Below are 12,348 nucleotides of genomic sequence, written 5' to 3' on the forward strand. Positions count from 1 at the left end.
TCCAGCTGTAACTATATAACCCTAACCCCGTCCTACCCCTTTCTCCAGCTGTAACTATATAACCCAACCCCTGTCCTACCCCTTTCTCCAGCTGTAACTATATAACCCTAACCCCTGTCCTACCCCTTTCTCCAGCTATAACTATATAACCCTAACCCCTGTCCTACCCCTTTCTCCAGCTGTAACTATATAACCCAACCCCCTGTCCTACTCCTTTCTCCAGCTGTAACTATATAACCCAACCCCTGTCCTACCCCTTTCTCCAGCTGTAACTATATAACCCTAACCCCTGTCCTACCCCTTTCTCCAGCTGTAACTATATAACCCAACCCCCTGTCCTACCCCTTTCTCCAGCTGTAACTATATAACCCTAACCCCTGTCCTACCCCTTTCTCCAGCTGTAACTATATAACCCTAACCCCTGTCCTTCCCCTTTCTCCAGCTGTAACTATATAACCCAACCCCCTGTCCTACCCCTTTCTCCAGCTGTAACTATATAACCCAACCCCCTGTCCTACCCCTTTCTCCAGCTGTAACTATATAACCCTAACCCCTGTCCTACCCCTTTCTCCAGCTGTAACTATATAACCCAACCCCTGTCCTACTCCTTTCTCCAGCTGTAACTATATAACCCTAACCCCCTGTCCTACCCCTTTCTCCAGCTGTAACTATATAACCCAACCCCCTGTCCTACCCCTTTCTCCAGCTGTAACTATATAACCCTAACCCCTGTCCTACCCCTTTCTCCAGCTGTACCTATATAACCCAACCCCTGTCCTACCCCTTTCTCCAGCTGTAACTATATAACCCTAACCCCTGTCCTACCCCTTTCTCCAGCTGTAACTATATAACCCTAACCCCTGTCCTACCCCTTTTCTCCAGCTGTAACTATATAACCCAACGCCCTGTCCTACCCCTTTCTCCAGCTGTAACTATATAACCCTAACCCCCTGTCCTACCCCTTTCTCCAGCTGTAACTATATAACCCTAACCCCTGTCCTACCCCTTTCTCCAGCTGTAACTATATAACCCTAACCCCCTGTCCTACCCCTTTCTCCAGCTGTAACTATATAACCCAACCCCCTGTCCTACCCCTTTCTCCAGCTGTAACTATATAACCCTAACCCCTGTCCTACCCCTTTCTCCAGCTGTAACTATATAACCCAACCCCTGTCCTTCCCCTTTCTCCAGCTGTAACTATATAACCCAACCCCTGTCCTACCCCTTTCTCCAGCTGTAACTATATAACCCTAACCCCTGTCCTACCCCTTTCTCCAGCTGTAACTATATAACCCTAACCCCCTGTCCTACCCCTTTCTCCAGCTGTAACTATATAACCCAACCCCTGTCCTACCCCTTTCTCCAGCTGTAACTATATAACCCTAACCCCTGTCCTACCCCTTTCTCCAGCTGTAACTATATAACCCAACCCCTGTCCTACCCCTTTCTCCAGCTGTAACTATATAACCCAACCCCCTATCCTTGAGTTTGCATCCCAATATTACACTTTATATACATCAAAGTAGACTGAAATATTACGAACTGTTTGACATAGAAACATCACATTTTTGGCAGGTTAAAACAATTATGAAATGATTAATTACATTTCACCTATGAGACCTATAGGTAATTTGACTGCAGGAAAGGGCTAGTAGAGTGGATATAATGGTAGGGGAGTGCTGTGGATCCATAGAGCCCATCCCATTGGTCAGACTGGGGTTATTGATCCGGTGTATCGAGGCGCTGTATTGGCTGCTTGATCGTTCTGCTCCATGCAGCAAATGGCTGAAGCAGGGCTAACCTTCACTGATGAGTCAATAGGATGGCTGTTTTAAACATGATTAACTTCTGATCTATGGTACTGGCTGCAACATGACCTCTGTACAGGCTGTGGAATAATCTAACATAGAGGATGAATATAATTTATAACTAGGTTTATATTGACACATTATACATATACTGTATATTTGGCTGTTTAGTCTATTGTAATGGAAGTCCATTGTCAGGTATGTACCTCCTTGTATGAATGAATAAAACCCTTTATCTCCTGTATGTCTTGGTAAGATCATTAGTCATGATTAAGTCACTGCAGGAGATAAGTGAAACAATAGAGTAACAGACCTTATTATTCTAGACCATGTTTACCTTGTTACCCTGCTAGTGAGAGAGTAATAGTTCATAACTAGTTGACAGGGAATGGGATGTAGGGCTTACTCAGTACACTGCATAGGGCTTACTCAGTACGCTGCGTAGGGCTTACTCAGTACGCTGCGTAGGGCTTACTCAGTACACTGCATAGGGCTTACTCAGTACGCTGCGTAGGGCTTACTCAGTACACTGCATAGGGCTTACTCAGTGCGCTGCGTAGGGCTTACTCAGTGCACTGCGTAGGGCTTACTCAGTGCGCTACGTAGGGCTTACTCAGTGCGCTGCGTAGGGCTTACTCAGTACGCTGCGTAGGGCTTACTCAGTACGCTGCGTAGGGCTTACTCAGTACGCTGCGTAGGGCTTACTCAGTACACTCCATAGGGCTTACTCAGTACGCTGCGTAGAGCTTACTCAGTACGCTGCGTAGGGCTTACTCAGTACGCTGCGTAGAGCTTACTCAGTGCGCTGCGTAGGGCTTACTCAGTACGCTGCGTAGAGCTTACTCAGTACACTGCGTAGGGCTTACTCAGTGCGCTGCGTCGGGCTTACTCAGTGCGCTGCGTAGGGCTTACTCAGTGCGCTGCGTAGGGCTTACTCAGTACGCTGCGTAGGGCTTACTCAGTACAATGCGTAGGGCTTACTCAGTACGCTGCGTAGGGCTTACTCAGTACGCTGCGTAGAGCTTACTCAGTGCGCTGCGTAGGGCTTACTCAGTGCGCTGCGTAGGGCTTACTCAGTACACTGCGTAGGGCTTACTCAGTGCGCTGCGTAGGGCTTACTCAGTGCGCTGCGTAGGGCTTACTCAGTACACTGCGTAGGGCTTACTCAGTGCGCTGCGAAGGGCTTACTCAGTACGCTGCGTAGGGCTTACTCAGTGCATTGTGGAACAGGAGGTTTGATAAATTAGACTGTTGAGAGGGTGTTTGAGCCTGTCATGAGGGAATGTGAATTACAACAGACGACTAGTTGAGACAATGGGACAATACAGTAGGGGGAAGGAGAGATGGAGAGGGGGAAGGAGAGATGGAAAGGGGGAAGGAGAGATGGAGGGGGGAAGGAGGGAGAAAGAAAGAAAGAAGCAGACACAGCCAGAAGTGTTGACACGTGCTGCAGTGGGACCTGAAGACTGTAGGCTATACTATAAGAACATTCTCTCTCTTCCTCTCTCTCGCTCTCTCTTCCGCTCTCTCTCCCCTTTTGCTTTACTACCCCTTTCTCTGCCTCCCTCTGTTCCTGCACTCCTTTCCTCAGGAGGGCCTCTCTCTGTTCCTGCACTCCTTTCCTCAGGAGGGCCTCTCTCTGTTCCTGCACTCCTTTCCTCAGGAGGGCCTCTCTCTGTTTCTGCATTCCTTTCCTCAGGAGGGCCTCTCTCTGTTCCTGCATTCCTTTCCTCAGGAGGGCCTCTCTCTGTTCCTGCACTCCTTTCCTCAGGAGGGCCTCTCTGTTTCTGCATTCCTTTCTCTCAGGAGGGCCTCCCTCTGTTCCTGCACTCCTTTCCTCAGGAGGGCCTCTCTCTGTTCCTGCACTCCTTTCCTCAGGAGGGCCTCTCTCTGTTCCTGCACTCCTTTCCTCAGGAGGGCCTCTCTCTGTTCCTGCACTCCTTTCCTCGGGAGGGCCTCTCTCTGTTCCTGCATTCCTTTCCTCAGGAGGGCCTCTCTCTGTTCCTGCACTCCTTTCCTCAGGAGGGCCTCTCTCTGTTTCTGCATTCCTTTCCTCTGGAGGGCCTCTCTCTGTTCCTGCATTCCTTTCCTCAGGAGGGCCTCTCTCTGTTCCTGCACTCCTTTCCTCAGGAGGGCCTCTCTCTGTTTCTGCACTCCTTTCCTCTGGAGCGTCTCTCTGTTCTCACCTCTCAGGAGGGCCTCTCTCTGTTCCTGCATTCCTTTCCTCTGGAGGGCCTCTCTCTGTTCCTGCATTCCTTTCCTCTGGAGGGCCTCTCTCTGTTTCTGCATTCCTTTCCTCTGGAGGGCCTCTCTCTGTTCCTGCATTCCTTTCCTCTGGAGGGCCTCTCTCTGTTCCTGCATTCCTTTCCTCTGAAGGGCCTCTCCACAGAAGATGTACTGTGTTCATTACATAGAAATGTTCTCCTGGTAGATGCTTATAGATCCTGACCATGTAGTGCTGAATCTTACTGTTCTGTTCTACTGTTGCGTTGCTCTAGAGAGAGAAAGAGCAAGAGAAGAGAGAAAGAGCAAGAGAAGAGAGAAAGAGCAAGAGAACCAAAAGGACCAAAAGGGAGCAAGAAACATTGAAGAGGGATTAAAAACGGAAGAGAAAAAGACTGACATCATACCCTTCATCTATATACAGTTGAAGTCAAAAGTGTACATACACCTTAGCCAAATACATTTAAACTCAGTTTTTCACAATTCCTGACATTTAATCCTAGTAAAAAGTCCCTGTCTTAGGTCAGTTAGGATCACCACTTTATTTTAAGAATGTGAAATGTCAGAATAACAGTAGAGAGAAAGATTTATTTCAGCTTGTATTTCTTTCATCACATTCCCAGCGGGTCAGAAGTTTACATACACTCAATTAGTATTTGGTAGCGTTGCATTTAAATTGTTTAACTTGGGTCAAACGTTTAGGGTAGCCTTCCACAAGTTTCCCACAATAAGTTGGGTGAATTTTGGCCCATTCCTCCTGACAGAGCTGGTGTAACTGAGTCAGGCTGCACTTTGGTCCACTCATTCCGACGAGAGCTGTTACACCTCATGATGCCATCTATTTTGTGAAGTGCACCAGTCGCTCCTGCAGCATAGCACCCCCACAACATGATGCTGCCACCCCCGTGCTTCACGGTTGGGATGGTGTTCTTCGGCTTGCAAGCCTCCCCCTTTTTTCTCCAAACATAACGATGGTCATTATGGCCAAACAGTTCTATTTTTGTTTCATCAGACCAGAGGACATTTCTCCAAAAAGTACGATCTTTGTCCCCATGTGCAGTTGCAAACTGTAGTCTGGCTTTTTTATGGCTGTTTTGGAGCAGTGGCTTCTTCCTTGCTGAGCGGCCTTTCAGGTTATGTCGATATAGGACTCATTTTACTGTGGATATAAATACTTTTGTACCTGTTTCCTCCAGCATCTTAACAAGGTCCTTTGCTCTTGTTCTGGGATTGATTTGCACTTTTCGCACCAAAGTACGTTCATCTCTAGGAGACAGAACGTATCTCCTTCCTGAGCAGTATGACGGCTGCGTGGTCCCATGGTGTTTATACTTGTATGCTATTGTTTGTACAGATGAACGTGGTTTCTTCAGGCATTTGGAAGTTGCTCCCAAGGATGAACCAGACTTGTGGAGGTCTACAATTTTTTTCTGAGGTCTTGGCTGATTTCTTTTGATTTTCCCATGATGTCAAGCAGTTTGAAGTAGGCCTTGAAATACATCCACAGGTACACCTCCAATTGATTAAAATGATGTCAATTAGCCTATCAGAAGCTTTTAAAGCCATGACATCATTTTCTGGAATTTCCCAAGCTGTTTAAAGGCACAGTCAACTTGGTGTATGTAAACTTCTGACCCACTGGAGTTGTGATACAGTGAATTATCAGTGAAATAATCTGTCTGTAAACAATTGTTGGAAAAATGACTTGTGTCATGCACAAAGTAGATGTCCTAACTGACTTGCCAAAACTATAGTTTGTTAACAAGAAATTTGTGGAGTGGTTGAAAAACTTCTGACTTCAACTGTACCTCTCTGGCCTAACCCCACTGATGTACCAGCTTTACTGAACACATAGATACACACTACACTCTGTGGCTCTGTAATGCAAACGCCCCATTCATGTCTACACACCAGGGTCACAACACTGATTCCTAAAGGCCTGTGCGTGCATGTGTGTGGGTGCGTGTGTTTGCGCTCGCCCATTCTTCCTGGTTTCTGTCTCGGCTATGAGTAAATAGCCAGCCTGCACCCTAAGCATGTTATTCATTCTGGTGTCAGCATTACTGGCATTAGGCCTCTCAATCATGTAAATAGCTCTAAATCCACTGTGAATTAAACTCCACTGTGGGGAACACAATTTGTAACCTCTGCCTAGGAGTAACTGGAGTGGACTTTATCTGTGGACAGGCAGACTTTTACATTCATACAGTATCCCTGATAACTAATTGTACCAATTAAGGGGCTGTATATGGCTTGCAATGGGAATCTGCATCCATCCTTCCCCTGTGGAATAGACTGAAAGACCGCTGGCTCTACACGTTAATTGTTTCTATTGAAAAGAGTTGAGGACCGCCTCTCTCTGTACAGTTACCCGCCCGCAGTCAGTTAGTGCGGTATTAATGCCGACCTGTTTTATGTGGTGAAATCCTCCAGTAAATGATTCCAGCGAAGTTATTCTGGTAATGCTGGAATTAATTGCTTACAGTCAACAGAAAATTCAAGGATAATTGCCCAATTGTTGTGGTTTTGGGTTAGACACTCTACATAAACACACACACACACAGGAAAGCAAGAAGAGAAAGGGAAACCCACCCCCCACACACATACACACATCTCTCTATCTCTGGTTCTTTTACACCAATAAACAAACTCATAGGGACACAGAGAAAAAGCAAGAGGGCCCAGGGTATGGGCAGACATTCATTGAAATTCATGCTTTAAATATCTTAATCAGCAGGCTCATAAAGCCTCCCTGCTTTAATTGCCCCACCATGCCTATTAATTACACAACAACCATAGCAGAGAGGGCCGCCATATGTTTGTTCATGTGAGAAAATAGATTAGAATAGAGTGTGTGGAATACAATGGGCTTTGATCTACAAAATGTGGAATTACATTTCCCCGCTGCCACGGCCATAGAAGTGGTGGTATGTACCTCCCTGTAAGGACCTACACAGAGAGAGGACATAGAACGTTCAAACACACACACACACACACAAACTGAGAGGGACGCGTCACAGACTGTATTGTGTACTGTTATGTATTGTTGGGTAAATAGGATCTCATCTCGGTACCTAATGGCAGTCAGGCTACCTCTGGCGAGCACATGGAGGGCTGTGCGGCCCCCCAAAGAAATGCCACCCCACACCATGACTGACCCACCGCCAAACCAGTCATGCTGGAGGATGTTGCAGGCAGCAGAACGTTCTCCACGGCGTCTCCAGACTCTGTCACGTCTGTCACATGTGCTCAGTGTGAACCTGCTTTCATCTGTGAAGAGCACAGGGCGCCAGTGGCGAATTTGCCAATCTTGGTGTTCTCTGGCAAATGCCAAACGTCCTGCACGGTGTTGCAACCCCCACCTGTGGACATCGGGCCCTCATACCACCCTCATGGAGTCTGTTTCTGACCGTTTGAGCAGACACATGCACATTTGTAGCCTGCTGGAGGTCATTTTGCAGGGCTCTGGCAGTGCTCCTCCTCTCTCCTTGTACAAAGTCGGAGGTAGCAGTCCTGCTGCTGGGTTGTTGCCCTCCTACGGCCTCCTCCACGTCTCCTGATGTACTGGCCTGTCTCCTGGTAGCGCCTCCATGCTCTGGACACTACGCTGACAGACACAGCAAACCTTCTTGCCACAGCTCGCATTGATGTGCCATCCTGGATGAGCTGCACTACCTGAACCACTTGTGTGGGTTGTAGACTCCGTCTCATGCTACCACTAGAGTGAAAGCACTACCAGCATTCAAAAGTGACCAAAACATCAGCCAGGAAGTATAGGAACTGAGAAGTGGTCTGTGGTCACCACCTGCAGAACCACTCCTTTATTGGGGGTGTCTTGCTAATTGCCTATAATTTCCACCTGTTGTCTATTCCATTTGCACAACAGCATGTGAAATGTATTGTCAATCAGTGTTTCTTCCTAAGTGGACAGTTTGATTTCACAGAAGTGTGATTGACTTGGAGTTACATTGTGTTGTTTAAGTGTTCCCTTTATTTTTTGGAGCAGTGTATATACAACACATGGTATAAGGAAGACACATGATGTTGTTAGAAGAATATATACAACACATGATAGAGGGAAGACACATGATGTTGTTAGAAGAATATATACAACACATGGTATAAGGAAGACACATGATGTTGTTAGAAGAATATATACAACACATGATAGAGGGAAGACACATGATGTTGTTAGAAGAATATATACAACACATGGTATAAGGAAGACATGATGTTGTTAGAAGAATATATACAACACATGATAGAGGGAAGACACATGATGTTGTTAGAAGAATATATACAACACATGATAGAGGGAAGACACATGATGTTGTTAGAAGAATATATACAACACATGATAGAGGGAAGACACATGATGTTGTTAGAAGAATATATACAACACATGGTAGAGGGAAGACACACATGATGTTGTTAGAAGAATATATACAACACATGGTATAAGGAAGACACATGATGTTGTTAGAATAATATATACAACACATGGTAGAGGGAAGACACATGATGTTGTCAGAAGAATATATACAACACATGGTAGAGGGAAGACACACATGATGTTGTTAGAAGAATATATACAACACATGATATAGGGAAGACACATGATGTTGTTAGAATAATATATACAACACATGATAGAGGGAAGACACATGATGTTGTCAGAAGAATATATACAACACATGGTAGAGGGAAGACACACATGATGTTGTTAGAAGAATATATACAACACATGGTATAGGGAAGACACATGATGTTGTCAGAAGAATATATACAACACATGATAGAGGGAAGACACATGATGTTGTCAGAAGAATATATACAACACATGGTAGAGGGAAGACACACATGATGTTGTTAGAAGAATATATACAACACATGATATAAGGAAGACACATGATGTTTTCAGAAGAATATATACAACACATGATAGAGGGAAGACACATGATGTTGTTAGAAGAATATATACAACACATGGTAGAGGGAAGACACATGATGTTGTCAGAAGAATATATACAACACATGATAGAGGGAGTACACTGAGAGGTTATTCTAATATGGACATTGAAGTCCGTTGTGCAGCAAAGTTATTATAAGATGGATGCTGAGGTCCGCAGCACAGCAAGGTTATTCTAAGATGGACATTGAGGTCCGTGTGTGTGTGTGTGTATGTGTGTATGTGTGTGTACTGTATGTGTGTGTACTGTGTGTGTGTGATCTGTGTGTGTGTACTGTATGTATGTATGTATGTATGTATGTATGTATGTATGTATGTATGTATGTATGTATGTATGTATGTATGTATGTATGTATGTATGTATGTGTACTGTATGTGTGTGTACTGTATGTGTGTGTGCTGTATGTGTGTATGTGTGTGTACTGTATGTATGTGTTCCCAACAGATCTACACAATCTACTCCACATTATAAAGTAAAAGAAAGTTAAACAATTTATTTTATTTTATTAATCAACATTTTCTCAATTTAAATATCATAATTGGATAAGTCTACACTGAGTTTATACTTGCTGGAAGCATCTTTGGCAGCCATTACAGGTGTGAATCATTTTCAATAACAACATATGTCCATTAAGTTGCTCAGGCTCAATAAATTTGTTTTGGGGATCATTGATGGACAGCAATATTTAAACCTTGCCTAGGAATTTTTAAGCAGATTTAAGTCAGGACTGAGACTAGACCACTCAGAAACACCCAACACCTCTTGGAAAGCCATTCTGGTGTGTTTTTTGGCATTAAAATGTGTGTAGTTGTCTTGCTGAAAAAGAAAACACGGGTTAGGTTTTTAGAAGACTGAGGTGGGTTTTCCACAATACTTGAAAATATAAAGGGATCAACAACATTGCATTCACTCCATATTACTGGCCTATATGACAAAGTGAAAAGAAGGCTGTTCAGTAATACTGCAAGACAGCACAGCAAATAAATATACTTTTTGGCCTAAATTAAAAACTATAGGGTTGGGTCAAATCCAATATTCATGTAATACAGAGTGAAACCCTCTATTTTCAAATATTGTGGTAACAGGATCATGTTAGGGGTATGCTTGTCATCGGTAGGGACTGGAGAGTTTGTCAGGATCAAAAGAAATATGAAAGCAGCAAAGCCCAGGTAAAAACCCGCCTCAGCCTTCTGAAAACCTAAACCTGGGATATAGTTTTTTATTTTTCAGCAAGACAATTACACACATTCTAATGCCAAAGACAAACCAGAATGGCTTTCCAAGAGGTATTGCGTGTTCCCGAGTGGTCTAGTCTCAGTTGTGACTTGATGAAAATTATGAAAACCAGAGACAAGTTTTGAATATTTCTCTCCATCAATGATTCCCACCCAAATAATTAGCTTGAGAAATTTTGACAAAAACAATGGATATATGAGCTGTGCAAAGTTGGCAGAATCTTCTTCCAAATGATTCTCAGCTGTAACAGCTGTTATGGCTGCCAAAGGCGCCTCCACCAAGTATTAACTCAGGGGGGTGGAGACTTATCCAATTATTATATACTTAGTTTTTTTCTTAATTTGGAACATTTTCTATAACTTTCTTTCACTTTGAAAATGTGGAGGATGTGCAGATCTCTAGGTTAAACATCAAATGTAATCCCTGTTTAGATTACATTTTAAGGCAGCAAACAGGGTTGTAGACATTCTATAGGCATATATGTATGTATATAATATATATGTATGTATATAATATGTATGTATATAATATATATGGATTAAGGATCCATTTGGGAAACAACCAATGTGTGTCCAGATCACAAACAGAGGACTGTATATTGTGTCCCCTTGTGACAGTAAAGCATATCTGAGTATCTCATCGTTCTATTTTGGATGGTATATTTCAACAATCTGCCCGTGCAAATAAAGCCTATCTGAATATCTATGGTTCTATTTTGAGGAGATGTAAGTAAACCCTGTGATGAATAGTTTAAAAGGCCCCTAGCAGGGAGAATGGTAATGACTACACAGTCTTGATTCTGTAAAACAGATCACATTCTTTTCATCCTTCTCCAGCTCAGAGAACGTCTATTACAACGTCCCATATAGCTCCAGGCCAGTCTTCTCTCTCTCTCTCTCTCTCTCTCTCTCTCTCTCTCTCTCTCTCTTTCTCTGTCTCTCTATCTCTCCCCACCTTCCATGTCTCTACCTCTCAGCTTTCTCGCTTTTTCACTCTCCCGACTCTCTCTCTCTCTCGTCTGCATTCGTTTACACCTTCACCATCTCCCTTTCTTTTATTTGCAAATGAAAGTGATGAAATCCAACCACAGAGAGGTAATTTGCAAGATTGTGGAAATAAAGGAGAGAGAGGAAAGGAGGAGAGGAGAAAACGACAATATTGTCATCCCCTACTTGGAAGAGAGAGGGAAGATGAGAAACAGGAGGTGGTAGAGAGAGGCGAGAAAGAGGAGTGAAAATGGGCCGGAAAGGACAGCAGAGGACAGCAGAGGAGAGTAGAGGAGAGTAGAGGGGAGTAGAGGAGAGCAGAGGAGAGAAAGAAAGAGGAGAGGAGATGAGAGCAGAGGAGAGGAGAACAGAGGAGAGGAGAAGAGAGAACAGGAGAGCAGAGGAGAAGAGAGGAGAGGAAATGAGAGCAGAGGAGAGGAAATGAGAGCAGAGGAGAGGAAAACAGAGGAGAGGAGAAGAGAGAACAGGAGAGCAGAGGAGAAGAGAGGAGAGGAAATGAGAGCAGAGGAGAGGAAATGAGAGGAAATGAGAGCAGAGGAGAGCAGATGAGAGGAGAAGAGCGAACCGGAGAGCAGTGTAGAAGGGAGGAGAGGAGAGGAAATGAGAGCAGAGGAGAGGAGAACAGAGGAGAGGAGAAGAGAGAACAGGAGAGCAGAAGAGAAGAGAGGAGAGGAGAGGAGAGGAGAGGAGAGGAGAGGAGAGGAGAGGAGAGGAGAGGAGAGGAGAGGAGAGGAGAGGAGAGGAGAGGAGAGGAGAGGAGAGTAAATGAGAGCAGAGAGGAGAGGAGAGCAGATGAGAGAGAAGAGAGAACCGGAGAGCAGTGTAGAAGAGAGGAGAGGAGAGGAGAGGAGAGGAGAGGAGAGGAGAGGAGAGGAGAGGAGAGGAGAGGAGAGGAGAGGAGAGGAGAGGAGAGGAGAGGAGAGGAGAGGAGAGGAGAGAGAAGAGAGAACCGGAGAGCAGTGTAGAGTAGAGGAGAGGAGAGGAGAGGAGAGGAGAGGAGAGCAGAGCAGAGAGCAGAGGAGAAAATATGTATTTATGTGTATGTACTTTCCTCCTTTCTAGAGAATAACAGATAGGCCCAGCCACACAGTGAGATGTTATACA

Source organism: Salmo salar, chromosome ssa05 (genome assembly GCF_905237065.1).
Source record: "Salmo salar chromosome ssa05, Ssal_v3.1, whole genome shotgun sequence".
In the NCBI taxonomy this organism is placed as follows: Eukaryota; Metazoa; Chordata; class Actinopteri; order Salmoniformes; family Salmonidae; genus Salmo; species Salmo salar.